The 19,056-nt window shown below is 48.9% G+C and overlaps 1 protein-coding gene across 1 annotated transcript in view; it reads right to left on the reverse strand.

The window, feature by feature from the left end:
- The window catches only part of LOC137347980 (parathyroid hormone/parathyroid hormone-related peptide receptor-like), a 143,769-nt gene that overhangs the window by 94,247 nt on the left and 30,466 nt on the right, over window positions 1-19,056 (reverse strand). The window lies entirely within an intron of this gene.

The following is a 19,056-nucleotide window of genomic DNA, read 5'->3' on the forward strand; positions in this document are numbered from 1 at the left end:
ACTCTCTCTCCTGAACCATCTCCCCAATTCACAGACTACTTCTCCTGAACCATCTCCCCAATTCACAGACTCTCTCTCCTGAACCATCTCCCCAATTCACAGACTCTCTCTCCTGAACCATTTCCTCAATTCACAGACTCTCTCTCCTGAACCATTTCCCCAATTCACAGACTCTCTCTCCTGAACCACCTCCCCAATTCACAGACTCTCTCTCCTGAACCATCTCCCCAATTCACAGACTATCTCTCCTGAACCATTTCCTCAATTCACAGACTCTCTCTCCTGAACCATTTCCCCAATTCACAGACTCTCTCTCCTGAACCATCTCCCCAATTCACAGACTACTTCTCCTGAACCATCTCCCCAATTCACAGACTCTCTCTCCTGAACCATCTCCCCAACTCACAGACTCTCTCTCCTGAACCATCTCCCCAATTCACAGACTCTCTCTCCTGAACCATTTCCCCAATTCACAGACTCTCTCTCCTGAACCATTTCCTCAATTCACAGACTCTCTCTCCTGAACCATCTCCCCAATTCACAGACTACTTCTCCTGAACCATCTCCCCAATTCACAGACTCTCTCTCCTGAACCATCTCCCCAATTCACAGACTCTCTCTCCTGAACCATTTCCCCAATTCACAGACTCTCTCTCCTGAACCATCTCCCCAACTCACAGACTCTCTCTCCTGAACCATCTCCCCAATTCACAGACTCTCTCTCCTGAACCATCTCCCCAATTCACAGACTCTCTCTCCTGAACCATTTCCTCAATTCACAGACTCTCTCTCCTGAACCATCTCCCCAATTCACAGACTCTCTCTCCTGAACCATCTCCCCAATTCACAGACTCTCTCTCCTGAACCATCTCCCCAATTCACAGACTCTCTCTCCTGAACCATCTCCCCAATTCACAGACTCGCTCTCCAGAACCATTTCCCCAATTCACAGACTATCTCTCCTGAACCATCTCCCCAATTCACAGACTCTCTCTCCTGAACCATCTCCCCAACTCACAGACTCTCTCTCCTGAACAATTTCCTCAACTCACAGACTATCTCTCCTGAACCATCTCCCCAATTCACAGACTCTCTCTCCTGAGCCATCTCCCCAATTCACAGACTCTCCCTCCTGAACCATCTCCCCAACTCACAGACTCTCTCTCCTGAACCACCTCCCCAATTCACAGACTCTCCCTCCTGAACCATCTCCCCAATTCACAAACTCTCTCTCCTGAACCATTTCCTCAATTCACAGACTCTCTCTCCTGAACCATCTCCCCAATTCACAGACTCCCTCTCCTGAACCATCTCCCCAATTGACAGACTCTCTCTCCTGAACCATCTCCCCAATTCACAGACTCTCTCTCCTGAACCATCTCCCCAATTCACATACTATCTCTCCTGAACCATCTCCCCAATTCACAGACTCTCTCTCCTGAACCATCTCCCCAATTCACAGACTACTTCTCCTGAACCATCTCCCCAATTCACAGACTCTCTCTCCTGAACCATCTCCCCAATTCACAGACTCTCTCTCCTGAACCATTTCCCCAATTCACAGACTCTCTCTCCTGAACCATCTCCCCAACTCACAGACTCTCTCTCCTGAACCATCTCCCCAATTCACAGACTCTCTCTCCTGAACCATCTCCCCAATTCACAGACTCTCTCTCCTGAACCATTTCCTCAATTCACAGACTCTCTCTCCTGAACCATCTCCCCAATTCACAGACTCTCTCTCCTGAACCATCTCCCCAATTCACAGACTCTCTCTCCTGAACCATCTCCCCAATTCACAGACTCTCTCTCCTGAACCATCTCCCCAATTCACAGACTACTTCTCCTGAACCATCTCCCCAATTCACAGACTCTCTCTCCTGAACCATCTCCCCAACTCACAGACTCTCTCTCCTGAACCATCTCCCCAATTCACAGACTCTCTCTCCTGAACCATTTCCCCAATTCACAGACTCTCTCTCCTGAACCATTTCCTCAATTCACAGACTCTCTCTCCTGAACCATCTCCCCAATTCACAGACTACTTCTCCTGAACCATCTCCCCAATTCACAGACTCTCTCTCCTGAACCATCTCCCCAATTCACAGACTCTCTCTCCTGAACCATTTCCCCAATTCACAGACTCTCTCTCCTGAACCATCTCCCCAACTCACAGACTCTCTCTCCTGAACCATCTCCCCAATTCACAGACTCTCTCTCCTGAACCATCTCCCCAATTCACAGACTCTCTCTCCTGAACCATTTCCTCAATTCACAGACTCTCTCTCCTGAACCATCTCCCCAATTCACAGACTCTCTCTCCTGAACCATCTCCCCAATTCACAGACTCTCTCTCCTGAACCATCTCCCCAATTCACAGACTCTCTCTCCTGAACCATCTCCCCAATTCACAGACTCTCTCTCCTGAACCATTTCCCCAATTCACAGACTATCTCTCCTGAACCATCTCCCCAATTCACAGACTCTCTCTCCTGAACCATCTCCCCAACTCACAGACTCTCTCTCCTGAACAATTTCCTCAACTCACAGACTATCTCTCCTGAACCATCTCCCCAATTCACAGACTCTCTCTCCTGAGCCATCTCCCCAATTCACAGACTCTCCCTCCTGAACCATCTCCCCAACTCACAGACTCTCTCTCCTGAACCACCTCCCCAATTCACAGACTCTCCCTCCTGAACCATCTCCCCAATTCACAAACTCTCTCTCCTGAACCATTTCCTCAATTCACAGACTCTCTCTCCTGAACCATCTCCCCAATTCACAGACTCCCTCTCCTGAACCATCTCCCCAATTCACAGACTCTCTCTCCTGAACCATCTCCCCAATTCACAGACTCTCTCTCCTGAACCATCTCCCCAATTCACATACTATCTCTCCTGAACCATCTCCCCAATTCACAGACTCTCTCTCCTGAACCATCTCCCCAATTCACAGACTACTTCTCCTGAACCATCTCCCCAATTCACAGACTCTCTCTCCTGAACCATCTCCCCAATTCACATACTATCTCTCCTGAACCATCTCCCCAATTCACAGACTCTCTCTCCTGAACCATCTCCCCAATTCACAGACTATCTCTCCTGAACCATTTCCTCAATTCACAGACTCTCTCTCCTGAACCATTTCCCCAATTCACAGACTCTCTCTCCTGAACCATCTCCCCAATTCACAGACTACTTCTCCTGAACCATCTCCCCAATTCACAGACTCTCTCTCCTGAACCATCTCCCCAACTCACAGACTCTCTCTCCTGAACCATCTCCCCAATTCACAGACTCTCTCTCCTGAACCATTTCCCCAATTCACAGACTCTCTCTCCTGAACCATTTCCTCAATTCACAGACTCTCTCTCCTGAACCATCTCCCCAATTCACAGACTACTTCTCCTGAACCATCTCCCCAATTCACAGACTCTCTCTCCTGAACCATCTCCCCAATTCACAGACTCTCTCTCCTGAACCATTTCCCCAATTCACAGACTCTCTCTCCTGAACCATCTCCCCAACTCACAGACTCTCTCTCCAGAACCATCTCGCCAATTCACAGACTCTCTCTCCTGAACCATCTCCCCAATTCACAGACTCTCTCTCCTGAACCATTTCCTCAATTCACAGACTCTCTCTCCTGAACCATCTCCCCAATTCACAGACTCTCTCTCCTGAACCATCTCCCCAATTCACAGACTCTCTCTCCTGAACCATCTCCCCAATTCACAGACTCTCTCTCCTGAACCATCTCCCCAATTCACAGACTCTCTCTCCAGAACCATTTCCCCAATTCACAGACTATCTCTCCTGAACCATCTCCCCAATTCACAGACTCTCTCTCCTGAACCATCTCCCCAACTCACAGACTCTCTCTCCTGAACAATTTCCTCAACTCACAGACTATCTCTCCTGAACCATCTCCCCAATTCACAGACTCTCTCTCCTGAGCCATCTCCCCAATTCACAGACTCTCCCTCCTGAACCATCTCCCCAACTCACAGACTCTCTCTCCTGAACCACCTCCCCAATTCACAGACTCTCCCTCCTGAACCATCTCCCCAATTCACAAACTCTCTCTCCTGAACCATTTCCTCAATTCACAGACTCTCTCTCCTGAACCATCTCCCCAATTCACAGACTCCCTCTCCTGAACCATCTCCCCAATTCACAGACTCTCTCTCCTGAACCATCTCCCCAATTCACAGACTCTCTCTCCTGAACCATCTCCCCAATTCACATACTATCTCTCCTGAACCATCTCCCCAATTCACAGACTCTCTCTCCTGAACCATCTCCCCAATTCACAGACTACTTCTCCTGAACCATCTCCCCAATTCACAGACTCTCTCTCCTGAACCATCTCCCCAATTCACATACTATCTCTCCTGAACCATCTCCCCAATTCACAGACTCTCTCTCCTGAACCATCTCCCCAATTCACAGACTATCTCTCCTGAACCATTTCCTCAATTCACAGACTCTCTCTCCTGAACCATTTCCCCAATTCACAGACTCTCTCTCCTGAACCATCTCCCCAATTCACAGACTACTTCTCCTGAACCATCTCCCCAATTCACAGACTCTCTCTCCTGAACCATCTCCCCAACTCACAGACTCTCTCTCCTGAACCATCTCCCCAATTCACAGACTCTCTCTCCTGAACCATTTCCCCAATTCACAGACTCTCTCTCCTGAACCATTTCCTCAATTCACAGACTCTCTCTCCTGAACCATCTCCCCAATTCACAGACTACTTCTCCTGAACCATCTCCCCAATTCACAGACTCTCTCTCCTGAACCATCTCCCCAATTCACAGACTCTCTCTCCTGAACCATTTCCCCAATTCACAGACTCTCTCTCCTGAACCATCTCCCCAACTCACAGACTCTCTCTCCTGAACCATCTCGCCAATTCACAGACTCTCTCTCCTGAACCATCTCCCCAATTCACAGACTCTCTCTCCTGAACCATTTCCTCAATTCACAGACTCTCTCTCCTGAACCATCTCCCCAATTCACAGACTCTCTCTCCTGAACCATCTCCCCAATTCACAGACTCTCTCTCCTGAACCATCTCCCCAATTCACAGACTCTCTCTCCTGAACCATCTCCCCAATTCACAGACTCTCTCTCCAGAACCATTTCCCCAATTCACAGACTATCTCTCCTGAACCATCTCCCCAATTCACAGACTCTCTCTCCTGAACCATCTCCCCAACTCACAGACTCTCTCTCCTGAACAATTTCCTCAACTCACAGACTATCTCTCCTGAACCATCTCCCCAATTCACAGACTCTCTCTCCTGAGCCATCTCCCCAATTCACAGACTCTCTCTCCTGAACCATTTCCTCCATTCACAGACTCTCTCTCCTGAACCATCTCCCCAATTCACAGACTCTCTCTCCTGAACCATCTCCCCAATTCACAGACTCTCTCTCCTGAACCATTTCCTCAATTCACAGACTCTCTCTCCTGAACCATCTCCCCAATTCACAGACTCCCTCTCCTGAACCATCTCCCCAATTCACAGACTCTCTCTCCTGAACCATCTCCCCAATTCACAGACTCTCTCTCCTGAACCATCTCCCCAATTCACATACTATCTCTCCTGAACCATCTCCCCAATTCACAGACTCTCTCTCCTGAACCATCTCCCCAATTCACAGACTACTTCTCCTGAACCATCTCCCCAATTCACAGACTCTCTCTCCTGAACCATCTCCCCAATTCACAGACTCTCTCTCCTGAACCATTTCCCCAATTCACAGACTCTCTCTCCTGAACCATCTCCCCAACTCACAGACTCTCTCTCCTGAACCATCTCCCCAATTCACAGACTCTCTCTCCTGAACCATCTCCCCAATTCACAGACTCTCTCTCCTGAACCATTTCCTCAATTCACAGACTCTCTCTCCTGAACCATCTCCCCAATTCACAGACTCTCTCTCCTGAACCATCTCCCCAATTCACAGACTCTCTCTCCTGAACCATCTCCCCAATTCACAGACTCTCTCTCCTGAACCATCTCCCCAATTCACAGACTACTTCTCCTGAACCATCTCCCCAATTCACAGACTCTCTCTCCTGAACCATCTCCCCAACTCACAGACTCTCTCTCCTGAACCATCTCCCCAATTCACAGACTCTCTCTCCTGAACCATTTCCCCAATTCACAGACTCTCTCACCTGAACCATTTCCTCAATTCACAGACTCTCTCTCCTGAACCATCTCCCCAATTCACAGACTACTTCTCCTGAACAATCTCCCCAATTCACAGACTCTCTCTCCTGAACCATCTCCCCAATTCACAGACTCTCTCTCCTGAACCATTTCCCCAATTCACAGACTCTCTCTCCTGAACCATCTCCCCAACTCACAGACTCTCTCTCCTGAACCATCTCCCCAATTCACAGACTCTCTCTCCTGAACCATCTCCCCAATTCACAGACTCTCTCTCCTGAACCATTTCCTCAATTCACAGACTCTCTCTCCTGAACCATCTCCCCAATTCACAGACTCTCTCTCCTGAACCATCTCCCCAATTCACAGACTCTCTCTCCTGAACCATCTCCCCAATTCACAGACTCTCTCTCCTGAACCATCTCCCCAATTCACAGACTCTCTCTCCTGAACCATTTCCCCAATTCACAGACTATCTCTCCTGAACCATCTCCCCAATTCACAGACTCTCTCTCCTGAACCATCTCCCCAACTCACAGACTCTCTCTCCTGAACAATTTCCTCAACTCACAGACTATCTCTCCTGAACCATCTCCCCAATTCACAGACTCTCTCTCCTGAGCCATCTCCCCAATTCACAGACTCTCCCTCCTGAACCATCTCCCCAACTCACAGACTCTCTCTCCTGAACCACCTCCCCAATTCACAGACTCTCCCTCCTGAACCATCTCCCCAATTCACAAACTCTCTCTCCTGAACCATTTCCTCAATTCACAGACTCTCTCTCCTGAACCATCTCCCCAATTCACAGACTCCCTCTCCTGAACCATCTCCCCAATTCACAGACTCTCTCTCCTGAACCATCTCCCCAATTCACAGACTCTCTCTCCTGAACCATCTCCCCAATTCACATACTATCTCTCCTGAACCATCTCCCCAATTCACAGACTCTCTCTCCTGAACCATCTCCCCAATTCACAGACTACTTCTCCTGAACCATCTCCCCAATTCACAGACTCTCTCTCCTGAACCATCTCCCCAATTCACAGACTCTCTCTCCTGAACCATTTCCCCAATTCACAGACTCTCTCTCCTGAACCATCTCCCCAACTCACAGACTCTCTCTCCTGAACCATCTCCCCAATTCACAGACTCTCTCTCCTGAACCATCTCCCCAATTCACAGACTCTCTCTCCTGAACCATTTCCTCAATTCACAGACTCTCTCTCCTGAACCATCTCCCCAATTCACAGACTCTCTCTCCTGAACCATCTCCCCAATTCACAGACTCTCTCTCCTGAACCATCTCCCCAATTCACAGACTCTCTCTCCTGAACCATCTCCCCAATTCACAGACTCTCTCTCCTGAACCATTTCCCCAATTCACAGACTATCTCTCCTGAACCATCTCCCCAATTCACAGACTCTCTCTCCTGAACCATCTCCCCAACTCACAGACTCTCTCTCCTGAACAATTTCCTCAACTCACAGACTATCTCTCCTGAACCATCTCCCCAATTCACAGACTCTCTCTCCTGAGCCATCTCCCCAATTCACAGACTCTCCCTCCTGAACCATCTCCCCAACTCACAGACTCTCTCTCCTGAACCACCTCCCCAATTCACAGACTCTCCCTCCTGAACCATCTCCCCAATTCACAAACTCTCTCTCCTGAACCATTTCCTCAATTCACAGACTCTCTCTCCTGAACCATCTCCCCAATTCACAGACTCCCTCTCCTGAACCATCTCCCCAATTCACAGACTCTCTCTCCTGAACCATCTCCCCAATTCACAGACTCTCTCTCCTGAACCATCTCCCCAATTCACATACTATCTCTCCTGAACCATCTCCCCAATTCACAGACTCTCTCTCCTGAACCATCTCCCCAATTCACAGACTCTCTCTCCTGAACCATCTCCCCAATTCACAGACTCTCTCTCCTGAACCATTTCCCCAATTCACAGACTGTGTCTCCTGAACCATTTCCCCAATTCACAGACTCTCTCTCCTGAACCACCTCTCCAATTCACAAACTCTCTCTCCTGAACCATCTCCCCAATTCACAGACTCTCTCTCCTGAACCATCTCCCCAATTCACAGACTCTCTCTCCTGAACCACCTCCCCAATTCACAGACTCTCTCTCCTGAACCATTTCCCCAATTCACAGACTCTCTCTCCTGAACCATTTCCCCAATTCACAGACTATCTCTCCTGAACCATCTCCCCAATTCACAGACTCTCTCTCCTGGACCATCTCCCCAATTCACAGACTCTCTCTCCTGAACCACCTCCCCAATTCACAGACTCTCTCTCCTGAACCATTTCCCCAATTCACAGACTGTGTCTCCTGAACCATTTCCCCAATTCACAGACTATCTCTATTGAACCATCTCCCCAATTCACAGAGTACCTTTCCTGAACCATTTCCCCAATTCACAGACTCTCTCTCCTGAACCATCTCCCCAATTCACAGACTCTCTCTCCTGAACCATCTCCCCAATTCACAGACTCTCTCTCCTGAACCATCTCCCCAATTCACAGACTCTCTCTCCTGAACCATCTCCCCAATTCACATACTATCTCTCCTGAACCACCTCCCCAATTCACAGACTCTCTCTCCTGAACCATTTCCTCAATTCACAGACTATCTCCCCTGAACCATCTCCCCAATTCACAGAATACCTCTCCTGAACCATCTCCCCAACTCACAGACTCTCTCTCCTGAACCATCTCCCCAATTCACAGACTCTCTCTCCTGAACCATCTCCCCAATTCACAGACTCTCTCTCCTGAACCATTTCCTCAATTCACAGACTATCTCCCCTGAACCATCTCCCCAATTCACAGAATACCTCTCCTGAACCATCTCCCCAACTCACAGACTCTCTCTCCTGAACCATCTCCCCAATTCACAGTCTCTCTCTCATGAACCATCTCCCCAATTCACAGACTGTGTCTCCTGAACCATTTCCCCAATTCACAGACTCTCTCTCCTGAACCATCTCCCCAATTCACAGACTCTCTCTCCTGAACCATCTCCCCAATTCACAGACTCTCTCTCCTGAACCACCTCCCCAATTCACAGAATCTTTCTCCAGAACCATTTCCCCAATTCACAGACTCTCTCTCCTGAACCATGTCCCCAATTCACAGACTATCTCTCCTGAACCATCTCCCCAATTCACAGACTCTCTCTCCTGAATCATTTCCCCAATTCACAGACTGTGTCTCCTGAACCATTTCCCCAATTCACAGACTATCTCTATTGAACCATCTCCCCAATTCACAGACTACCTTTCCTGAACCATTTCCCCAATTCACAGACTCTCTCTCCTGAACCATCTCTCCAATTCACAGACTCTCTCTCCTGAACCATCTCCCCAATTCACAGACTCTCTCTCCTGAACCATCTCCCCAATTCACAGACTCTCTCTCCTGAACCATCTCCCCAATTCACAGACTCTCTCTCCTGAACCATTTCCCCAATTCACAGACTCTCTCTCCTGAACCACCTCCCCAATTCACAGACTCTCTCTCCTGAACCATTTCCCCAATTCACAGACTGTGTCTCCTGAACCATTTCCCCAATTCACAGACTCTCTCTCCTGAACCACCTCCCCAATTCACAGACTCTCCCTCCTGAACCATCTCCCCAATTCACAGACTCTCTCTCCTGAACCATCTCCCCAATTCACAGACTCTCTCTCCTGAACCACCTCCCCAATTCACAGACTCTCTCTCCTGAACCATTTCCCCAATTCACAGACTCTCTCTCCTGAACCATTTCACCAATTCACAGACTCTCTCTCCTGAACCACCTCCCCAATTCACAGACTCTCTCTCCTGAACCATTTCCCCAATTCACAGACTCTCTCTCCTGAACCATCTCCCCAATTCACAGACTCTCTCTCCTGAACCATCTCCCCAATTCACAGACTCTCTCTCCTGAACCACCTCCCCAATTCACAGACTCTCTCTCCTGAACCATCTCCCCAATTCACAGACTCTCTCTCCTGAACCATCTCCCCAATTCACAGACTCTCTCTCCTGAACCACCTCCCCAATTCACAGACTCTCTCTCCTGAACCATTTCCCCAATTCACAGACTGTGTCTCCTGAACCATTTCCCCAATTCACAGACTCTCTCTCCTGAAACACCTCCCCAATTCACAGACTCTCTCTCCTGAACCATTTCCCCAATTCACAGACTCTCTCTCCTGAACCATTTCCCCAATTCACAGACTCTCTCTCCTGAACCACCTCCCCAATTCACAAACTCTCTCTCCTGAACCATCTCCCCAATTCACAGACTCTCTCTCCTGAACCATCTCCCCAATTCACAGACTCTCTCTCCTGAACCACCTCCCCAATTCACAGACTCTCTCTCCTGAACCATTTCCCCAATTCACAGACTCTCTCTCCTGAACCATTTCCCCAATTCACAGACTATCTCTCCTGAACCATCTCCCCAATTCACAGACTCTCTCTCCTGAACCATCTCCCCAATTCACAGACTCTCTCTCCTGAACCACCTCCCCAATTCACAGACTCTCTCTCCTGAACCATTTCCCCAAGTCACAGACTGTGTCTCCTGAACCATTTCCCCAATTCACAGACTATCTCTATTGAACCATCTCCCCAATTCACAGAGTACCTTTCCTGAACCATTTCCCCAATTCACAGACTCTCTCTCCTGAACCATCTCCCCAATTCACAGACTCTCTCTGCTGAACCATCTCCCCAATTCACAGACTCTCTCTCCTGAACCATCTCCCCAACTCACAGACTCTCTCTCCTGAACCATCTCCCCAATTCACAGACGCCCTCTCCTGAACCATCTCCCCAATTCACAGACTCTCTCTCCTGAACCATTTCCTCAATTCACAGACTATCTCCCCTGAACCATCTCCCCAATTCACAGAATACCTCTCCTGAACCATCTCCCCAACTCACAGACTCTCTCTCCTGAACCATCTCCCCAATTCACAGTCTCTCTCTCTTGAACCATCTCCCCAATTCACAGACTATCTCTCCTGAACCATCTCCCCAATTCACAGACTCTCTCTCCTGAATCATTTCCCCAATTCACAGACTGTGTCTCCTGAACCATTTCCCCAATTCACAGACTATCTCTATTGAACCATCTCCCCAATTCACAGACTCTCTCTCCTGAACCATCTCCCCAATTCACAGACTCTCTCTCCTGAACCATCTCCCCAATTCACAGACTCTCTCTCCTGAACCATTTCCCCAATTCACAGACTCTCTCTCCTGAACCACCTCCCCAATTCACAGACTCTCTCTCCTGAACCATTTCCCCAATTCACAGACTGTGTCTCCTGAACCATTTCCCCAATTCACAGACTCTCTCTCCTGAACCACCTCCCCAATTCACAGACTCTCCCTCCTGAACCATCTCCCCAATTCACAGACTCTCTCTCCTGAACCATCTCCCCAATTCACAGACTCTCTCTCCTGAACCACCTCCCCAATTCACAGACTCTCCCTCCTGAACCATCTCCCCAATTCACAGACTCTCTCTCCTGAACCATCTCCCCAATTCACAGACTCTCTCTCCTGAACCACCTCCCCAATTCACAGTCTCTCTCCTGAACCATCTCCCCAATTCACAGACTCTCTCTCCTGAACCATCTCCCCAATTCACAGACTCTCTCTCCTGAACCACCTCCCCAATTCACAGACTCTCTCTCCTGAACCATTTCCCCAATTCACAGACTGTGTCTCCTGAACCATTTCCCCAATTCACAGACTCTCTCTCCTGAAACACCTCCCCAATTCACAGACTCTCTCTCCTGAACCATTTCCCCAATTCACAGACTCTCTCTCCTGAACCATTTCCCCAATTCACAGACTCTCTCTCCTGAACCACCTCCCCAATTCACAAACTCTCTCTCCTGAACCATCTCCCCAATTCACAGACTCTCTCTCCTGAACCATCTCCCCAATTCACAGACTCTCTCTCCTGAACCACCTCCCCAATTCACAGACTCTCTCTCCTGAACCATTTCCCCAATTCACAGACTCTCTCTCCTGAACCATTTCCCCAATTCACAGACTCTCTCTCCTGAACCATTTCCTCAATTCACAGACTATCTCCCCTGAACCATCTCCCCAATTCACAGACTCTCTCTCCTGAACCATCTCCCCAATTCACAGACTCTCTCTCCTGAACCATCTCCCCAATTCACAGACTCTCTCTCCTGAACCACCTCCCCAATTCACAGACTCTCTCTCCTGAACCATTTCCCCAAGTCACAGACTGTGTCTCCTGAACCATTTCCCCAATTCACAGACTATCTCTATTGAACCATCTCCCCAATTCACAGAGTACCTTTCCTGAACCATTTCCCCAATTCACAGACTCTCTCTCCTGAACCATCTCCCCAATTCACAGACTCTCTCTGCTGAACCATCTCCCCAATTCACAGACTCTCTCTCCTGAACCATCTCCCCAACTCACAGACTCTCTCTCCTGAACCATCTCCCCAATTCACAGACGCCCTCTCCTGAACCATCTCCCCAATTCACAGACTCTCTCTCCTGAACCATTTCCTCAATTCACAGACTATCTCCCCTGAACCATCTCCCCAATTCACAGAATACCTCTCCTGAACCATCTCCCCAACTCACAGACTCTCTCTCCTGAACCATCTCCCCAATTCACAGTCTCTCTCTCTTGAACCATCTCCCCAATTCACAGACTGTGTCTCCTGAACCATTTCCCCAATTCACAGACTCTCTCTCCTGAACCATCTCCCCAATTCACAGACTCTCTCTCCTGAACCATCTCCCCAATTCACAGACTCTCTCTCCTGAACCACCTCCCCAATTCACAGAATCTCTCTCCTGAACCATTTCCCCAATTCACAGACTCTCTCTCCTGAACCATTTCCCCAATTCACAGACTGTGTCTCCTGAACCATTTCCCCAATTCACAGACTATCTCTATTGAACCATCTCCCCAATTCACAGACTACCTTTCCTGAACCATTTCCCCAATTCACAGACTCTCTCTCCTGAACCATCTCCCCAATTCACAGACTCTCTCTCCTGAACCATCTCCCCAATTCACAGACTCTCTCTCCTGAACCATCTCCCCAATTCACAGACTCTCTCTCCTGAACCATCTCCCCAATTCACAGACTCTCTCTCCTGAACCATTTCCCCAATTCACAGACTCTCTCTCCTGAACCACCTCCCCAATTCACAGACTCTCTCTCCTGAACCATCTCCCCAATTCACAGACTCTCTCTCCTGAACCATCTCCCCAATTCACAGACTCTCTCTCCTGAACCATCTCCCCAATTCACAGACTCTCTCTCCTGAACCACCTCCCCAATTCACAGACTCTCTCTCATGAACCATTTCCCAAAGTCACAGACTGTGTCTCCTGAACCATTTCCCCAATTCACAGACTATCTCTATTGAACCATCTCCCCAATTCACAGAGTACCTTTCCTGAACCATTTCCCCAATTCACAGACTCTCTCTGCTGAACCATCTCCCCAATTCACAGACTCTCTCTCCTGAACCATCTCCCCAACTCACAGACTCTCTCTCCTGAACCATCTCCCCAATTCACAGACGCCCTCTCCTGAACCATCTCCCCAATTCACAGACTCTCTCTCCTGAACCAGTTCCTCAATTCACAGACTATCTCCCCTGAACCATCTCCCCAATTCACAGAATACCTCTCCTGAACCATCTCCCCAACTCACAGACTCTCTCTCCTGAACCATCTCCCCAATTCACAGTCTCTCTCTCTTGAACCATCTCCCCAATTCACAGACTGTGTCTCCTGAACCATTTCCCCAATTCACAGACTCTCTCTCCTGAACCATCTCCCCAATTCACAGACTCTCTCTCCTGAACCATCTCCCCAATTCACAGACTCTCTCTCCTGAACCACCTCCCCAATTCACAGAATCTCTCTCCTGAACCATTTCCCCAATTCACAGACTCTCTCTCCTGAACCATTTCCCCAATTCACAGACTGTGTCTCCTGAACCATTTCCCCAATTCACAGACTATCTCTATTGAACCATCTCCCCAATTCACAGACTACCTTTCCTGAACCATTTCCCCAATTCACAGACTCTCTCTCCTGAACCATCTCCCCAATTCACAGACTCTCTCTCCTGAACCATCTCCCCAATTCACAGACTCTCTCTCCTGAACCATCTCCCCAATTCACAGACTCTCTCTCCTGAACCATCTCCCCAATTCACAGACTCTCTCTCCTGAACCATTTCCCCAATTCACAGACTCTCTCTCCTGAACCACCTCCCCAATTCACAGACTCTCTCTCCTGAACCATCTCCCCAATTCACAGACTCTCTCTCCTGAACCATCTCCCCAATTCACAGACTCTCTCTCCTGAACCATCTCCCCAATTCACAGACTCTCTCTCCTGAACCATCTCCCCAATTCACAGACTCTCTCTCCTGAACCATCTCCCCAATTCACAGAATACCTCTCCTGAACCATCTCCCCAACTCACAGACTCTCTCTCCTGAACCATCTCCCCAATTCACAGTCTCTCTCTCTTGAACCATTTCCCCAATTCACAGACTCTCTCTCCTGAACCATTTCCCCAATTCACAGACTCTCTCTCCTGAACCACCTCCCCAATTCACAAACTCTCTCTCCTGAACCATCTCCCCAATTCACAGACTCTCTCTCCTGAACCATCTCCCCAATTCACAGACTCTCTCTCCTGAACCACCTCCCCAATTCACAGACTCTCTCTCCTGAACCATTTCCCCAATTCACAGACTCTCTCTCCTGAACCATTTCCCCAATTCACAGACTATCTCTCCTGAACCATCTCCCCAATTCACAGACTCTCTCTCCTGAACCATCTCCCCAATTCACAGACTCTCTCTCCTGAACCACCTCCCCAATTCACAGACTCTCTCTCCTGAACCATTTCCCCAAGTCACAGACTGTGTCTCCTGAACCATTTCCCCAATTCACAGACTATCTCTATTGAACCATCTCCCCAATTCACAGAGTACCTTTCCTGAACCATTTCCCCAATTCACAGACTCTCTCTCCTGAACCATCTCCCCAATTCACAGACTCTCTCTGCTGAACCATCTCCCCAATTCACAGACTCTCTCTCCTGAACCATCTCCCCAACTCACAGACTCTCTCTCCTGAACCATCTCCCCAATTCACAGACGCCCTCTCCTGAACCATCTCCCCAATTCACAGACTATCTCTCCTGAACCATTTCCTCAATTCACAGACTATCTCCCCTGAACCATCTCCCCAATTCACAGAATACCTCTCCTGAACCATCTCCCCAACTCACAGACTCTCTCTCCTGAACCATCTCCCCAATTCACAGTCTCTCTCTCTTGAACCATCTCCCCAATTCACAGACTGTGTCTCCTGAACCATTTCCCCAATTCACAGACTCTCTCTCCTGAACCATCTCCCCAATTCACAGACTCTCTCTCCTGAACCATCTCCCCAATTCACAGACTCTCTCTCCTGAACCACCTCCCCAATTCACAGAATCTCTCTCCTGAACCATTTCCCCAATTCACAGACTCTCTCTCCTGAACCATTTCCCCAATTCACAGACTGTGTCTCCTGAACCATTTCCCCAATTCACAGACTATCTCTATTGAACCATCTCCCCAATTCACAGACTACCTTTCCTGAACCATTTCCCCAATTCACAGACTCTCTCTCCTGAACCATCTCCCCAATTCACAGACTCTCTCTCCTGAACCATCTCCCCAATTCACAGACTCTCTCTCCTGAACCATCTCCCCAATTCACAGACTCTCTCTCCTGAACCATCTCCCCAATTCACAGACTCTCTCTCCTGAACCATTTCCCCAATTCACAGACTCTCTCTCCTGAACCACCTCCCCAATTCACAGACTCTCTCTCCTGAACCATCTCCCCAATTCACAGACTCTCTCTCCTGAACCATCTCCCCAATTCACAGACTCTCTCTCCTGAACCATCTCCCCAATTCACAGACTCTCTCTCCTGAACCACCTCCCCAATTCACAGACTCTCTCTCATGAACCATTTCCCAAAGTCACAGACTGTGTCTCCTGAACCATTTCCCCAATTCACAGACTATCTCTATTGAACCATCTCCCCAATTCACAGAGTACCTTTCCTGAACCATTTCCCCAATTCACAGACTCTCTCTGCTGAACCATCTCCCCAATTCACAGACTCTCTCTCCTGAACCATCTCCCCAACTCACAGACTCTCTCTCCTGAACCATCTCCCCAATTCACAGACGCCCTCTCCTGAACCATCTCCCCAATTCACAGACTCTCTCTCCTGAACCATTTCCTCAATTCACAGACTATCTCCCCTGAACCATCTCCCCAATTCACAGAATACCTCTCCTGAACCATCTCCCCAACTCACAGACTCTCTCTCCTGAACCATCTCCCCAATTCACAGTCTCTCTCTCTTGAACCATCTCCCCAATTCACAGACTGTGTCTCCTGAACCATTTCCCCAATTCACAGACTCTCTCTCCTGAACCATCTCCCCAATTCACAGACTCTCTCTCCTGAACCATCTCCCCAATTCACAGACTCTCTCTCCTGAACCACCTCCCCAATTCACAGAATCTCTCTCCTGAACCATTTCCCCAATTCACAGACTCTCTCTCCTGAACCATTTCCCCAATTCACAGACTGTGTCTCCTGAACCATTTCCCCAATTCACAGACTATCTCTATTGAACCATCTCCCCAATTCACAGACTACCTTTCCTGAACCATTTCCCCAATTCACAGACTCTCTCTCCTGAACCATCTCCCCAATTCACAGACTCTCTCTCCTGAACCATCTCCCCAATTCACAGACTCTCTCTCCTGAACCATCTCCCCAATTCACAGACTCTCTCTCCTGAACCATCTCCCCAATTCACAGACTCTCTCTCCTGAACCATTTCCCCAATTCACAGACTCTCTCTCCTGAACCACCTCCCCAATTCACAGACTCTCTCTCCTGAACCATCTCCCCAATTCACAGACTCTCTCTCCTGAACCATCTCCCCAATTCACAGACTCTCTCTCCTGAACCATCTCCCCAATTCACAGACACTCTCTCCTGAACCATCTCCCCAATTCACAGACTCTCTCTCCTGAACCATCTCCCCAACTCACAGACTCTCTCTCCTGAACCATCTCCCCAATTCACAGACTCTCTCTCCTGAACCATCTCCCCAATTCACAGACTCTCTCTCCTGAACCATCTCCCCAATTCACAGACTCTCTCTCCTGAACCACCTCCCCAATTCACAGACTCTCTCTCCTGAACCATTTCCCCAATTCACAGAGTGTGTCTCCTGAACCATTTCCCCAATTCACAGACTCTCTCTCCTGAACCACCTCCCCAATTCACAGACTCTCCCTCCTGAACCATCTCCCCAATTCAAAGACTCTCTCTCCTGAACCATCTCCCCAATTCACAGACTCTCTCTCCTGAACCATTTCCCCAATTCACAGACTCTCTCTCCTGAACCATTTCCCCAATTCACAGACTCTCTCTCCTGAACCACCTCCCCAATTCACAGACTCTCTCTCCTGAACCATTTCCCCAATTCACAGACTCTCTCTCCTGAACCATCTCCCCAATTCACAGACTCTCTCTCCTGAACCATCTCCCCAATTCACAGACTCTCTCTCCTGAACCACCTCCCCAATTCACAGACTCTCTCTCCTGAACCATTTCCCCAATTCACAGACTCTCTCTCCTGAACCATTTCCCCAATTCACAGACTGTGTCTCCTGAACCATTTCCCCAATTCACAGACTATCTCTATTGAACCATCTCCCCAATTCACAGACTACCTTTCCTGAACCATTTCCCCAATTCACAGACTCTCTCTCCTGAACCATCTCCCCAATTCACAGACTCTCTCTCCTGAACCATCTCCCCAATTCACAGACTCTCTCTCCTGAACCATCTCCCCAATTCACAGACTCTCTCTCCTGAACCATCTCCCCAATTCACAGACTCTCTCTCCTGAACCATCTCCCCAATTCACAGACTCTCTCTCCTGAACCACCTCCCCAATTCACAGACTCTCTCTCCTGAACCATTTCCTCAATTCACAGACTATCTCCCCTGAACCATCTCCCCAATTCACAGACTCTCTCTCCTGAACCATCTCCCCAATTCACAGACTCTCTCTCCTGAACCATCTCCCCAATTCACAGACTCTCTCTCCTGAACCATTTCCTCAATTCACAGACTATCTCCCCTGAACCATCTCCCCAATTCACAGACTACCTCTCCTGAACCATCTCCCCAACTCACAGACTCTCTCTCCTGAACCACCTCCCCAATTCACAGACTCTCTCTCCTGAACCATCTCCCCAATTCACAGACTCTCTCTCCTGAACCATTTCCCCAATTCACAGACTGTGTCTCCTGAACCATCTCCCCAATTCACAGACTGTGTCTCCCCTGAACCATTTCCCCAATTCACAGACTCTCTCTCCTGAACCATCTCCCCAATTCACAGACTCTCTCTCCTGAACCATCTCCCCAATTCACAGACTCTCTCTCCTGAACCATCTCCCCAATTCACAGACTCTCTCTCCTGAACCACCTCCCCAATTCACAGACTCTCTCTCCTGAACCATTTCCTCAATTCACAGACTATCTCCCCTGAACCATCTCCCCAATTCACAGAATACCTCTCCTGAACCATCTCCCCAACTCACAGACTCTCTCTCCTGAACCATCTCCCCAATTCACAGACTCTCTCTCCTGAACCATTTCCTCAATTCACAGACTATCTCCCCTGAACCATCTCCCCAATTCACAGAATACCTCTCCTGAAC

Source organism: Heterodontus francisci, chromosome 33, assembly GCF_036365525.1.
Source record: "Heterodontus francisci isolate sHetFra1 chromosome 33, sHetFra1.hap1, whole genome shotgun sequence".
Taxonomy (NCBI): Eukaryota; Metazoa; Chordata; class Chondrichthyes; order Heterodontiformes; family Heterodontidae; genus Heterodontus; species Heterodontus francisci.